This window comes from Mustela nivalis, assembly GCF_964662115.1.
Source record: "Mustela nivalis genome assembly, chromosome: 7".
Classification (NCBI taxonomy): Eukaryota; Metazoa; Chordata; class Mammalia; order Carnivora; family Mustelidae; genus Mustela; species Mustela nivalis.
Window position 1 is genome coordinate 62,645,110 of NC_139026.1, and position 14,807 is coordinate 62,659,916.

The following is a 14,807-nucleotide window of genomic DNA, read 5'->3' on the forward strand; positions in this document are numbered from 1 at the left end:
AAACTAAAAGGGAACTGGTTCAAGCTTTATCACAAGGGATTTCCTGAGACAGTCACTCAGTGTTCACAGCATATTCTGACTGAATGAGCATTGAGCCTTGTGCTGGAGGAAGTAAGGATATGGTGCTTAGTTATAGAGCTTCCTGTTCTAGACATTCAAAATGTAGCACTTCCAAGGCTCTGAAACAGTGACCAAAAGAAGGTGACTTGATCTTCCCAGAACATTAATCTTCAAACAAAGGCAAGACTTCTCAGAGGAGGAGAAGGTGGGACCTAAGTGCTTTGAGACCCAGAGCTGAATGCACAAGTGATGGCTCCACAAGCCATGGGTCACAAGGAAAATGAGCACCACTGCCTCTACTTAGTACTGCTGACATGCCTCTAAACCCTCAATTATGTGCCTTAAGGACTTGGGGTGGAGGTGGAGCGAGGAAAGAGGAAGGTAACAGTAGGTCCCTAAAGAGACTGAGTCTATACTAAGATAGAGCACTGAACTTGGAGCAGAGAGAATTGCTCCAGATCTCAGGAAGAACCTCCTACGAATCACACTGGTCCTGCCCTAACACATCTGCAGGAGGCATGGGCCAAGGACACTAACTGAGCACCTCTTGTGTTCCAGGTGCTTTGCTGGGTAGGAGAGGAGTGGCCCAACCAAGACTACAGAGCCAGAATTCCTAGAGGCAAAAGGGCAGGTAGGACTGGAAGGATGGCTATCATGATATAAGAGTAGGGAAGAGGCATCTGGATGTTTGATCTATGTCTATTCCAGTAGTCCTGGGCTGTCTCCCCTGCCTTCGCAGGGATTTCCCCAGATGGGCACCTGCTTGAGTACAGGAAGGGCAGGTGCAGGGGAGGGTCTGTCTATCTGTACATCTTGTCCCCAGAGCAACTCCTTTCTCTCCATGCAATTCGCTGTCTGCTGGGTAGAGGGTGGGACGCTAGGGGGAAGCCCAGGGCCCCCAGGTAAGGAAAAGAACTGGCTCAGGCCCTTCTTTCCCTATCTCCCTCTGGCCAGCTGCTGTGGGCTGGCAGCCTGGAGGCCCTAGGGCCTTGCATTAGGCATGGCCCAGCCCAAAGGTTCAGGGGTGGTACCTTGAGCCTGGCCACTACAGGCCTCGTGCCTCCAGCCCCTGTTGTCTCCAGACACCCCATCATGGATGAGGCTATGTTCCCTCTGTTCCCTTGTATGCTACTGTCCACCCTACTTGCCCAGTGGAGAGGGAAGCCCCCTGAACTCCTTCTAGCCACTTCCAGGTCAGGCCCAGACCCCGTGCAAGTCCAGCCTAAGCTGCATTCCCCTTCTTTGCCTCCCAGTGTCCATTCCAGCTGGTGCCAGCGCCCTTAGCCATGCTCCAGCCCCCGGCCCTGCCCATCGAGGTGGACTTGCTCCCTCTTCCTGCTGTACCCCAAGAGTTCAACGCCACCTCTGCTGCCCTTGCTGCTGTGCCTCTGCCCAGCCATGCCAACAGTGGACACAGCGGCTCTGAAGTACCCCCTGCCACCCCCATTGGTGGTGTCGCCCAGTGCATAGGCCGCGTCCACCTCTGCCACCACCATCTCTGCGGCCACCACTGCTGCCGTAGTAACAACAACTTCAATGGTGGCCATGACTGGGTGTCATCCATCTGGGAGAAGAAGACGAAGAACAAGGGGTCCTACATGTGTGCCCTGAGCACCAAGGAGTTCCAGAACAGCTACAAACTCAGGAGGCAGAGGCCATCTGCACAGGAGCCAAGGCTGTCGAAGTCCCCCACGTGCTTTGGAGATGCCCACTATGGTGCCCCTGACCTCCTGAGCATCCCCAGCTGAGTGGAGCCACTGGGGGAGGGGCAGAAGCAGTTGGAGGGGGCAGAGAGGCCACAGGGGTACAGGACCACAGGTAGCTGGTGGCAGGGGACAGGGACCATCTCAGGAGGGTGCACCTTGGGTAGCACACCTGTGAGGTGCAGCAAGGCCTTCCATGGTGTCTTCCATCTGAATCTAGAGGAGCTGTGACGCTGGGACTAGGAGCCCTGCCCTTGCCCGGTGTGCCCGCGACGCGGCAAGCACAAGGACCCCATAAGCTACCGCGTGTGCTCAGGACAGGAGGCACAGTGCACAAGACCTACAGCTGCTCCCAATGTGGCCAGAGCTTCCTTCTCAGGATCCCTTCAGCAGTCATGCTCCACAGTGACCTCTTCTCGGTACCTCTGCCCTGCCCTTCCAGGTCTGTGAGCCTTCTCCACGATGCTCCTTGCTCCCCTCCTTCCTCACCCCTCCCACTACTGTCTGTGGTTCCTCAATACATCGCCCCCCATTACTGTATTTGTTTCTTACCAGGAGGAGACAGGGGAGGAAAGAGGGGAATCAAAAAGTCTACCCAAAGTGGGGAAGGGGTAAGATTGGAGAAGGAGAGAAGCAGGGAACACAAGGGTACAACCTTCACAAGGTGGGGATGTTTGGGTTCAGGCTCTAAACATCATCCTACTTAAGATCCATCAGGGTGAAACAAGTCAAGGGAGAAAAATAAGGAACCGCCAGAGCCAGAGGCAGGATAAAAGATGTAATTTTAAGGCAGCAGGGTAACCAAGGGAACCAGTCACTATAGGATATCCTGGAGGTAGATGGACTAGACCCGCAGTGACCCCCATCCCTTGTCCCCCAAATTCCATCTCTGACCAGTTCTTTTCATCCAGTTCTCACAGGAGACAAGCTGTGGCCCTGGCCAAGTCACCTTGTTCCGGTGTCCCCTGCATGTTCCCTCTCTTCTCTCTGATTGCATGGACCTATTACAATAACTGGTCCAGGGTTGGGGGAATGCAGAGGAATCAGAGGTGGGGCCCGAAGTCTCTCCGTGGGGGGGCAGAATGGGGGAAACTTGCAGGTGGAGCCCAACCAGATGATGTCACAGGAAGTGTCTGCACCTTCAGGAGGGGAGGAGGAAAGAGAAGAAGAGGCAGGGGTGCGAGGCAGAGACAGGGGGAGAGGCTGAGAAACAAAGAGATAGGAGAAGCAGGGAGAGAAATGGGAGGCAGAGCAGAGAGGGACCAGAGGGGCGGGGGCAGCACAGGACACAGACAGGAGGAGATTCAGGGCAGACACTGAAGCTCACAGGGTGAGACTCAGACAGATGTGATGGGAAGAGAGACCCTCAGACTCTGAGGGAGGGATGCAGGGAGAGGGACAGCCAGAAGGGAGAGTTGAGGGTAGATCCAGTCCTGGGACATCTCAGACCACAGAATATCTGCAGTCAGACAGACAGACAAACAGGCCCAGACAGACAGATGTGCTGATGGGGTGAAGGTGAAAGAGGCCAAGCTGGAAGGAAGCAGACAGAGCTGCAGGGAGGAGGGTGGGAGGAGCAGAGAGAGTAGGAGGCAGGGGGTCAGCAGGAGGTGGGAAGCCAGACAGGGAGGGGGCTGCATAGATACTCTAGGAGCCTCTTTCCTCTCACCTGGCTCATTCCAAGCCCGGGCCCCTCTCAGGTGCTGCTGCTGCTGCTGGAAGGGTCCAGAAAGCTAAGAGGGTGGGGCTGCCTCCCAGTGTCCACCTGGGGTCCCAGAGGCTCTGCATGGGTATGGACCCCGAGTAACCCCCCCACCCAGTGCTGCCATGCTAAGAGGCCTGAGCTCAGCCCTCATTTCTCAGGGTTCATGCAGCCTGACACTCCCAGGGGAGTGGGGGCTAAGGAGAAAGAGAAACTGAGGCAGGCAGGCAAGGGAGGCTGAGAAGCTCTGGAGAAGGTGCTGGGACAGAGTGGTTAGGGAAACCATGAAGGAGAGGGAGGAGAGGTGGAGGTCTGGGACTGGGTCTGCATGGAGAGCTGAAGGACCACGCACAGTATGAGCAAATAACCTACTAGTGACTGTCTGTTTAGAGTCAACAGTGTAGAAAACAGTGTAGACTGCCTTCTGAGCAGTCATCATCCATGACCTCAAGCAGCTCCTCACTAAAGGGGCCCCACAAATACACATATGAAGTCCACAAAAGGATAAACTGAGGCAGCGAATAGTGACCTTAAGATCAGTGTACATGCTTAAATCTAGGTTTTAAGGGACCAGTGATGGAGAAATCAGCCAAGTGCATAGACCTAAGACTTAGCATGTGAAGCTGGACTTTGCCTTTTCCCCCAGGCTTTCTTGGTATTCTGCAAAGACCAGCTCCCCCAGCTCCTCTCAGGGCAGGGGAGACCCTAAGAACACTAACTCAAGCAATCTAAAGGGGATTGTTCACCCACCCCCTTCCCTGCAGCAATACTTGAAGGTCCCAGAGGCCAATGTCTGGTGACACCTAGAGCCCAAGGAGTCTCTGTAGCAGCAGGAGGGAGGGTGTAGAGGGAACCTTCCAGAGAAGTTCAGCAGAGACGACCTGGGATCAAATCCTACCAGGTTCATCCCACTTCCACGGGCACAGAGAAGTGTAATAAAGTTCAGAATGTCCAGGGCTTCCATATAATTAAATCCAGGAGCTGGTAATTACATTTCTTCTTCAAGTTCTACCAGCTACTCTCCTTGTCGCCCATGGACACACATCTTTTATGAAACACATGGCACCAGACTCGGGACTTCAGACACTGCCTCAACTAAAGAAATAGATTTAATTTTAGCAATAACATTTCGAGCACACATTAGAAAGGATTTCCTTAGAGCATGTTTCGTAAATGTTAGAACCAGAGAAATACACAGCCACACACACTCTTACCACACGTGAACAGGAAAGGAAAGCCTTCATTGACTGCTATTTCTTTGCCTGTGGGATGGGAGTCCGGATGACTTTTCCCACACCAGAAAACATAATGCAGTATCTATAACATGGAGAAATAAATTCCCCTCTAACCCTGAGCTCTAGAGTGGAGATAACTGTTGCCCTCCCCCCGTCATGACAAACATTCTGAGGAAGCATGACACAGCCCAGAGGGAAGACCCCACATGCAAATGTCCAGTTTGCTGTCCTGTCTCCCAAGGCCTCCCTCTCTTGCAGATCCTGTACCCCAAGGGAAGAGAAGACAGGGCCCTGTTCTATAGGATGTGAGAAGAGAGAACACAAGAAACATGAACTTAAAAAAATAAAGGCATGCAGGTAAGAGTTTTTAGCCAGGTCCTCCAGTGCTGACTGTGGAAAGGAGGATGGGCGCAGAGATGGAGAACGTCAAGCAAGATCAGAGGGAAGGACACGCACATTGAGAGGCTGGGGGTGCTAAGGGTTGGAAGACAAGAGGCTACAGAAGCAGGTATTAATGCTGCTATTTTACAGATAATGAAACTAAGGTACAAAGAGGCTAATTAACGCCCCTCAAGTCACAGAGCAGGTGAGGGGTAGAGCAGAGAACCACATGGCTGCACTGTGTGGGTCCCCTGCAGACTCTGCCCTGGGAAACAGCCAGGCTCAGGGCCCAGGTGGGGAAGGGAGAAGGGACTCCCCAGAGGACCAAAGACCTGCTTCTTGGGGCCCTTCTGAGCTTGTCCTGCCCAGGAGAGCTCTGCCATGTTTAGACCTCAGCTGGGTAGGGGGGAAGGAATATCTAACCCTCTGAAGATGAGGGCCTGAACCACCTCATTTATGGAAGATCTTTGAACTTTAAACACAGAATTCCATCCATGGAAGGGATGGGGGGAGGGGAGAGCCTGGAGATAGGTCTCAGAGCCTTCAGTCTTCCCACGACCCCTCCCCACCCCACCCCTGTCTCCCTTTTCCTCTTCCTATCTCCTGAGTCCCAGGGCCTCCTCCCCACCTGTCCAGGCCCTGCTTGCTGACTCCCCCAGCCATGGCTCCCTAGGCCATGTGGTCCAGGCTTATCATCCTCACAACCTAGCAGGAGACATCAAGACCAGCAGTCAGCCCTGTTCCCAGCATTCCTAGCCCAGGCTCACTATGGAGCTACAACCCTGGCACATTTTACATTGAGGCCCTGCATCCAGCAGACCCTGCCTCTCCCATCCCCTTGCCTCCCTCACATTCCCAACACACACACACACATACACACACACACACACACACGTGTGTACACATTCCCTCCGCATCTGTCTCCTGGGTTCACATTCCCTCCCTCAAGGTCATCTACTTTGTAAGAGCTCTGAATTCTCTGATCCTCTCCATCTCTTGCTCTCATTATCCTTGTCTCCTAGGAAACCTTCCAAACTTCTGTGTCTTCCTCCACATTCGCTCCTGTGGTCATTCCCAGTCTCCCATCATCTGACTCATGGGGTCCGGTCCAGTTGCCCTTGAACCACTCAGCTCACACACATTTGCAGAGGGGGTGCCTAGAGCACTGTGTCTGTCTGTCCTGCTGTCAGCCTCTTCTTGGCTGTCAGGGAGCTCCCCGAGGTCAGGGCCCCTGGTCCTCCATCTGGGCCTCCCGCGGGTGCCCAGCACACACAGAGAGGGTGGAGTGTGGGGCTCACTGCTTCTGCTCCCAGGGAGAAAGGAAGGAACTGAGAAAGGAGCCCAAGCAGGGACAGCATATGAGCCTGCACGGCCCTGGGAGCTCAGTGTCAGGGCAGCAGGGGCTGGAGGGAATCCATGTCTAGGAGGCACTGCTTTCCTTTAGAAACCCCAGGACACCTGTGTCTGTCTGGGTGTGTGTGTGTGTGTGTGTGTGTACCTGACACACAGGGAGGGAAGAGGAGGCTGTGGGGCTGAGGCTCCAGGAGTGCAGGTCCTGTCTGGAGGGGAGAGTCCTGGGGGACTGAGGAGTCCCAGACCCCCTGCTGCTCCCACACACAAGGTCCCATGACCACAGGGACAGAGGGCGGCCAGCACGGCCATCGCAGGATGGATGCAGGTTGAACTTTGGGCAATGCCTCCTTCCGCTCTGGGTGTGAGTTGGCTCATTCACATGGTTTTCTGGGTCCTGCAGTTCAATCCAGGCTCATCTTCCCTTCTTGTCCACACGCACAGCATCTCCTGTGTTCAGAGCTTAGACCATAATTTAGGCTGAACTATATGGAATTCCTGATAGTTAATATTTTCTTACTCAATCTGTTCCTTTAGTTATTGTCTTTTCTAAACATTTTAAGGGCCAGGGAAGCGGAGTGAGGAAGGGCAGACACGAAGAGCTCATAGACCACGGTGCACACCGGGTGCCCAGGCTGTGGCCGTCCCACCACAGCGCTGATGCCCACTGCAGGCCCGTGAAGGATTTCCCACAGCCCCAACAGGCATTCCCCACCTGGTACAGGTGAGTGAGTCCAGGTGAGGAGGCTACACGGGGAGGAACAGGGCTGGGATCCAAATTAGCCTAAATTTTCTGTTTCCCCACTGCCCCCCACCACCAGGGAAGTCCTGGCAGAGCCCGGGAACCAGAAGGCACTGCCTGCAGCTTCAGGACAGGAAGGGAGGGGAGGAAACAGGCCACACTGCATCTCAGGGGCAGGGGCAGAAGAGCCCCATGGCAGGGGTGAGGGCAAAGCCCGGGGAGCACACCTGTAACCCAGCTGGAGAAGGGCCCGTGCAAAAGAGAACCTGGGCAGAAGCACACAGAGGGCAGGGAGGAGCCTAGAGGGGGCAGCAGCCAAGGGCTGAGCCTGGGAGGGTAAAAGGAGAATTTTCAGGGGAGGCCAAGGCGGGTGTGGGCAGAGCAGAAGGGCAACGATGTGGAGGCACCAGGCCTGCTGCAGAGTGTCGGGTGCCAGGGAGGGAGAGACAGCAGGGGCATGGGGAGGAAAGATAAAGGCCAGGGGAAAGGATGGAAACAGGAGGGAGGGAGGGAGCCTGTGGAGGAGATGTGGGCCTGAGGCCAATGGAGGAGCCCAGGGTCAGAGGCAGGGTGCACAGAGAGGGGGAGGTGGAGTCTGGCCCAAAGGGGAGTGGGGTGGCAAGGCAAGGAGTGAAGGTAGGGCACACACACACAACAGACAAACTACATGCACGCGTGCACACACACACGCTGCCTTCCACCCCATGCAGCCAAATAAAATACACAAAAGCAGCCAAGACACCACTCACTCATGAGACACACAAGTGCACACAGGCGTTCAGACAGACCAATAGGCCATCATCCACACAGATGGACACACAACAGCCTGGACACACAAAGCTCCCTGGATGTGCCCCTCACTTGCCTCAACAAATGTAGACACACACACACACACACATACACACACAGGGAATATGCACACTTGGACACCCACTTCTCCAGAGGACTGTGCACACACACATCACTGCCTGACACATCTCAGGGCTCCCTTCCAGTGGCTCAGTTCCAATCCCAGCAACTTCAGATCCCCAGCCTGGCTGTGAGCATCTGCCTCCCTCTGTTCCCCTACCTGCTGGTGCCCCAGTCCAGCTGCTGATTCTCGCCCAGCTCAGCTATCTCCTGCCTGGCGTAGGGTTGGCCCATCCTGCTTCAGAAACAACACAGAGAGCTTCTCCTCCTCTTGTCCTCCATCCCTGCCCTGCTGGGTTTCTCCTTCTATACCCCCTCCTGACTCTCTTCCTCCAGGCAGCCTTCCCTGATGAACTCACTGGCTCTGATTCTGAAATTTCCCTGGTCCTATGCACCTGTGGGTGTGTGCTGGGTAAGTGTCACTAGGTTACTCTGCATAGGAGTGGGCAGGGAGGGGGACTGTCAGCTCCCCAAGGGCAGGACCCCTTGACCCAGTATTTCAGGCAAATGCCAGCCCTCCCCCACCAGCACCAAGCTGGGCATGTTCCTGGGCATTCTGCTACCTGGTTGTAACAAACACACAGAAAAATGACAGTGGGGCTGCCACAGCCACAAAGAAGGTCCTTTCTGTCACAGGCTACAAGTGTTACCTTTACAATGACCTTTAGAACCATGCAGGAAGAAGCAGGACCTCCATTGTGTCTTCCCATATCTACCTGGTTTTCCTCTGGTAATAGTGCTTCCCAGCAGGGTCCTCAACACCTTCTCCAGCCTCAGAGAACACTGGGTCTGCCCTAAAGGACCCACTGACCCACTTACCTATCCAGAAGAAACACTTCCATCCTTGGGGGAGGGGGAGCATGACTCTAACTTCACAAACTCAGCCTGGGCTTGGGCACTAACTGCAACAAAAGGAATGAGTTAGAAGCAGTCAGAACTTTCCAGTACAAGGGGTCTGAGAGCCTCAGCCACTGTGACCTTCAGTAAGAATTCACCTATGGCCTCACCAGACACCTCCAGGAGACAAGGACTTGTTCTGGACGTGTCTGGGTAATCCCAATTAGAGACAGAGGTTGTCAGTGTGACTCTGGTCATGCCAGCCTCAGAAGGGGGCACAAAAGGACTTCTGGGGACTCTCAGGACCTCAGGCAGAATGGTTGGAGCCTACAGTTAGGAACTGCAGCCTGCTTACAACATTCCTGAATCCTGGGGTGGAGCTGGGGAATGCAGGCCAAACCCTACACAGTCTGGCCTCCCTCCCACACTGGCCCCGCCTTTACATCACCCTCTCTGGTCAGAGCAGGACCTCTGAGCTCCTGCAGTGCAGCCCTGAGAGCAGGCCTCAGGACCCAGGCTCCACCCAGCCTCTGACCCAGGACCCTGCTGCCATCCTGCTATGAGCTGGCAGGGCAGAGACACTCACTGCTCAGGCTCCTCATCCCCCACACCCCAGCACTAACAGCCTTCCTCTCCTGGCTCCCTCCCTCCTCCCACCCCCACAGCCTGGAACCTGCTGGAAATGTGCACAACTCAAAGACATCTGCCACTATGGGTCTTCAGGCTCCGCTGAGACAGTGCACGTAAACACACACAAACACACACACGTACACATGCTCACACCTGGGACAGCACACACATGCACACTCACACTCATACACACACACTCACACTCATACAAACACAGACACATGCCCTCAAAATACACACATACACACCCATTCGTCCAAACATTCTTCTGAACTCTAGTTCTGACATATTACCAATGTCTGTATTGATTAGGTCCCTAGCCTTCGGTACTGCCTCTTGTTCTTTTTTTTTGTGTTGAATTTTTCCTTCTTGTCATTTTGTCCAGATAAGAGTATATGAAGGAGCAAGTAAAATACTAAAAGGGTGGCAACAACCCCAGGAAAATATGCTTTAACCAAATTAGAAGAGATCCCAAATCGTGAGGGGGGAGAAAGGGGATAAAAAGAGGTTCAAAAAGGAAGAAAGAAAAAAAGAAAAGAATTTTTTAAAAAAAGAAAACACATAAGAAAAATATAAAAAAGAAAAAATATATATATTAGATAAACTGGTTAAAAAACGTTAAAAAAGAAAAAGGTAAAAGTTAAAAAAAAAATTTTACCAGAAGGCGAGAAAAAAAAACAAAAAATGAAAAAGAAAAAAATTAAATTAACTACAAGACTAAAAAAAATCACAGGGAAAAAGCCATGAGTTCCGTGCTTTGCTTTCTCCTCCTCTGGAATTCTGCTGCTTTCCTCGGTATTGAAACCGCACTCCTTGGTAGGTGAACTTGGTCTCGGCTGGATTTCTTGTTGATCTTCTGGGGGAGGGGCCTGTTCTAGTGATTCTCAAGTGTCTTTGCCCAGGCGGAATTGCACCGCCCTTAGCAGGGGCCGGGGTGAGTAATCCGCTCGGGTTTGCTTTCAGGAGCTTTTGTTCCCTGAGCGCTTTCCGTAGAGTTCCGGAGGACGGGAATACAAATGGCGGCCTCCTGGTCTCCGGCCCGGAGGAGCCGAGAGCCCGGGGTCCCACTCCTCAGTGCGCCCTCAGAGAACAGCGCCAGTTACTCCCGTCTGCCTGACCTCCGGCCGCGCTCCGAGCTCACCGAGCCTGTGACCGGTTCAAGGTTACACCGAGCTGCGAGCTTACTGTCGGCTCTGTCTCTGTGCCGGCTTTCCCGTTCCAATACCCGCAAGCTCTGCGACACTCAGACACCCCCAATCCTTCTGTGACCCTGCAGGACCTGAGGCCACGCTGACCCCGCGTGGGCTTCGCCCCGGTTTAGCTTCTGGAGCGATGTCCCTCAGCGGAACAGACTTTTAAAAGTCCTGATTTTGTGCGCCGTTGTTCCGCCACTTGCCGGGAGCCGGCCCCTCCCCCCAGGGTCTATCTTCCCGTTGCTTTGGATTCACTTCTCCGCCGGTCCTACCTTTCAGAAAGTGGTTGTTTTTCTGTTTCCAGAATTGCTGTTGTTCTTCTCTTCAATCTGCCGATGGATTTGCAGGTGTTTGCAATCTTTAGATAAGCTATCTAGCTGATCTCTGGCTAGCTCAAGTAGTCTCAGCCTGCAACTTCTCCAACATCTTGACTCCTCCCCTCGTCCAAACATTCTTATGTGTATGCAACACAAAGACACAAACAAACTCATTAACAGACAGACATGCACACCCAGACTTAAACACTCTCACACACTCATCAAACACACTTGTGCACGCATACACACCACTCTAGTCCTTTCTTCTAAGGATCCAGAGCCCAGTCCTCTAGATCCTAGAGATCTAAAACGTCGGGGAAAGCAGGGAAACCCATAGAAATGCTATTTCCGTTTTCGTGGCCCACACTGGAGCCCCTCTACTCTATCTCTCCTCCTGCCACCAGGGTCTTTAGGACTGTGACCCACACTGTGGGAATGCCACCTGCAGAGATAACTCAGTCCTTCACACAAGAAACATTTTAGAGCACTTACCTGCCATCCCCCACCCTGGCCCCACCCCGAGGCCTGCAGCTGTGTCAGACACATGAAGGAGAAAGAACTTCTCAGGGAAGATTCCTGCCTCAGTTGGTTAAGCATCTGCCTTTGGCTCAGGTCATGGTCTCAGACTCTAGCCCCCCATCAGGTTCCCTGCTCAGTGGGGAGTCTGCATCTCCCTCTTGGTCTCTCCCCCTTCCCTTCCTCCCTCTCTCTCTCTCTCACTCTCTTTCTCCTCTCTCTCAAATAAGTAAAATACTTTTTTAAAGAATTTATTTAATTGATACAGAGAGTGCAAGAGAAAGCACAAGCCTGGAGCTACAGGCAGAGGGAAAAGGAGAAGCAGACTCACTCCTGAGCAAGGAGCCAATGTGAGCCCCATCCCAGGGCCCTGAGATCATGACCTGAACTGAAGGCAATGGTTAACCCACTGAACCATGCAGGTGTCCTTAAATAAGTGAAATCATTAAAAAATTTAAAAAAAAAAAAAAAGAGTAAGACTCTTATGGTGTGGTGGAAAGAGCCAGAACTCATAAGTCAAAGACCTGAGTTCAAATCCTACTTTTGTCTTTTCATATGTTGTGTTACTTTGGGCCCCTGACATAACCTCTCTGAGCCTCAGTTTCATCACTATTAATGATGTTTAAAAATGGACCTAATAATTATGTGAGGATTAAAAGACAGGTAAAGTTTCCAGGAGCAATGTCCACCCATGGGAAGTGACCCCTTCTACTTAACAGCCCCTGTAGTGAGTATCTTCCCAATACACTTCCAGTCCTGCTGTTCCTAAAACAGAAACCCAGTCTCCTTCAGCCTTAGACCCTCTGTTGTGCACACCTGGGGAAATTTGATCTCTGATTAGCTGACTGCACAGGACTCCCCTTCCCCAATCCCTGCCCCTTCAGATCCATCATACTTCTCACCCACTTGTAGACTGAGTTTTCCAAAGTAACAGTAATGCAGCTGACCATGGCCCAAATATTCGCAACGGAGCCCTAAGCCTGAGCATGAGATGGACAGGAGTGCTAATCACCCCCAGGGAGCCATGTCAGAGAAAATCAGCCTCTTAGTCTTTCAGTTTTAGCCAGCACCCTGAGCCCACAAGACTGATTAACCTTTCTTTGTATTCCTGTAGATCATGCATGCTTACCTAGAACAGAACAGAGTCCTCCTGCACATAATGAAAGAGAATCCAGAGACTCCTGCACATGCCCCTACCCTGCAACAAGGAACCAGATCCCATTATACAACCTCCCAGAACGGAGATAATGTCTGTAGCTGGTACCTTGGAGTCTGGATGTAATCACGAACTGTTAGGGGCCTCTGGACTCCCTTTACTGATGAACTGCCCTAAGCTCCCTTAACACCCTCTCCCTGAGCCCCCGCCAGGCAGAAACCTGGGAGTTGGCCCTTGGACAAGAGTCTGCTTCTCCCCAGTTGGCAGGCTTCCTGTCCAATCAAAACTTGTCTCCTGAGTATTGGCTTTTCAAGGAATGTTTTGGTTTGTTTCTTCGTTTGTTTGTTGTTGTTGCTATTGTTTTGTCTTTCCAGAAACCAAAGTTTCTATGTTCTGTCTTTATCTGGTCATCGATTACTTAAGAGAACTAAGTTTCCAATAGTGAAAAAGCTAAGTTCAGGTGCCTGAGCGGTTCTGTCAGTTAAACATCTGCCTGTGGCTCAGATCATGATTTCGGGGTCCTGGCATCCAGCCCCAGGCTGTGCTTGCTGCTCACTGGGGAGTCTGGTCCCTGCTCTCTATCAGCCCCCTACCCATCATGCAAACACACACTCTCTCTATCTCAAATAAATTTTTAAAATCTTTAAAAAATAAATAAAAGAGCTAAGTTTTAATAACAACTATACAACCTTCTGTAGAATATCTTACTACCAGCTTGGTTAAACAGGTAATTGAATATCTAAATCCTATTTAAATGTGTTCTCAAGAATTTTCTAAGGTTTTGAACAAAATTCCCAAGATTTGAATTCTTAATAAAATATTTTTCACTAATTAGGCTTGTGTAGTTGGTATGATAAATTACATGGGAAGTGTTATCAAACACGATGATGATAAACTTTCTCAGTTCGTTCTGCAGGGATACATGCTATAACTGTTCTAGGAAACAGAAGAAATTCCCGAAGTTTTAATATGTCCTGATATAGGGTCATCACTTGACACTCTCATTACTGGAGTGCTGTAGGTCACAGAAATAACAAGTTTTCCTTGTCAACTGCATTAGAGTGAATTCTCATCAGATCTTGAGCCATGACCACTATGGAGTCTTCATCTTTTACAGATATTACTCTGATGTTCTTGCAAAATATGACTCATCTCCAAGGAGATTCATGGAAAGGACTTTTGACAAATACAGGGTTTAGATATCTTTAAAAGAAGAAAACTAAACTGGGTAAGAATTTCTGGAACGAATGAAAAAGGTGCATTCAAACAGAAACATGAATGACGAATAGGGATCTGAATGAATGGAGGGACATGATTATACTTTTATGACTCTTCTTTGCAACTTTGCCGGCTTTCTTATGTTGGCTCTTCCAGATTTAAGGAAACTTTCTCTTATATCTATGACCTACAAAAACATGATGAACTATTGCTTTGTGAACAAATAGGAACATTTAACTTTCCCCTCTTACTGAACCATCCAGATTCAGAAACTGTCAGTGAGCATTCTTTCCTTCATGGCAATTGTGGTTGTTTTCACAAGTTCAGTAAGCATCTGTTTTCCTTGTCATAGGACACAGCTGGAAACATTGGTTATTTGGCCAAGGCTTTCACTTGAATGTCATGTTTGACAGAGACTCAGATAGGACCATATAACTTTGAGGAACTAAGGTTGACTTTATGGGGCTAATGAAACCCATTGAAAATGTTGGCCTGATCCCTTGCTTACAGAGTTCCCAGCAGCCTTACCAGTAAAGAATAAAGTAAAGAATGTTACTTCCTGTGAGGTACAAGATACCTCAGGATATTTGGGGGACCTGGAGAAGAGGAATTCATCCAAATCGACAGGTATTACAGGCAACTCTAATGGCTGGTATTGGAGGGTTTCTGGCCTAAAGAGGCTATTAAAAGTTCATTCCAACAAAGTAACTTTAAGTTATAAGGTTATAAAGTTATAAGGTCAACCACTATTCTTCCTGAGCTTATATAAATATGTAGGGAAACTCTGCTAAAATTGGAGCTGTTTTCTTAAGTGAATTGGTCCTGATTTGGTTCTCTTTGGAAATTAGGGTGATTTTA

The 14,807-nt window shown here is 51.0% G+C and overlaps 1 long non-coding RNA gene and 1 pseudogene across 2 annotated transcripts in view; both read right to left on the minus strand.

The window, feature by feature from the left end:
• The window catches only part of LOC309869465, a 65,729-nt gene extending 53,989 nt beyond the window's left edge, over nucleotides 1–11,740 (minus strand). Inside the window, exons 1-2 of the long non-coding RNA XR_014314191.1 lie at nucleotides 11,015–11,740; nucleotides 8,902–8,984 (exon numbers count right to left, since the gene is read on the minus strand). This is a non-coding gene — a long non-coding RNA (uncharacterized lncRNA). The remainder of the gene's footprint in view (nucleotides 1–8,901; nucleotides 8,985–11,014) is intronic.
• Nucleotides 1–14,807, minus strand: part of LOC309869456 (cationic amino acid transporter 3 pseudogene) — a 180,784-nt pseudogene that overhangs the window by 140,293 nt on the left and 25,684 nt on the right. The window lies entirely within an intron of this gene.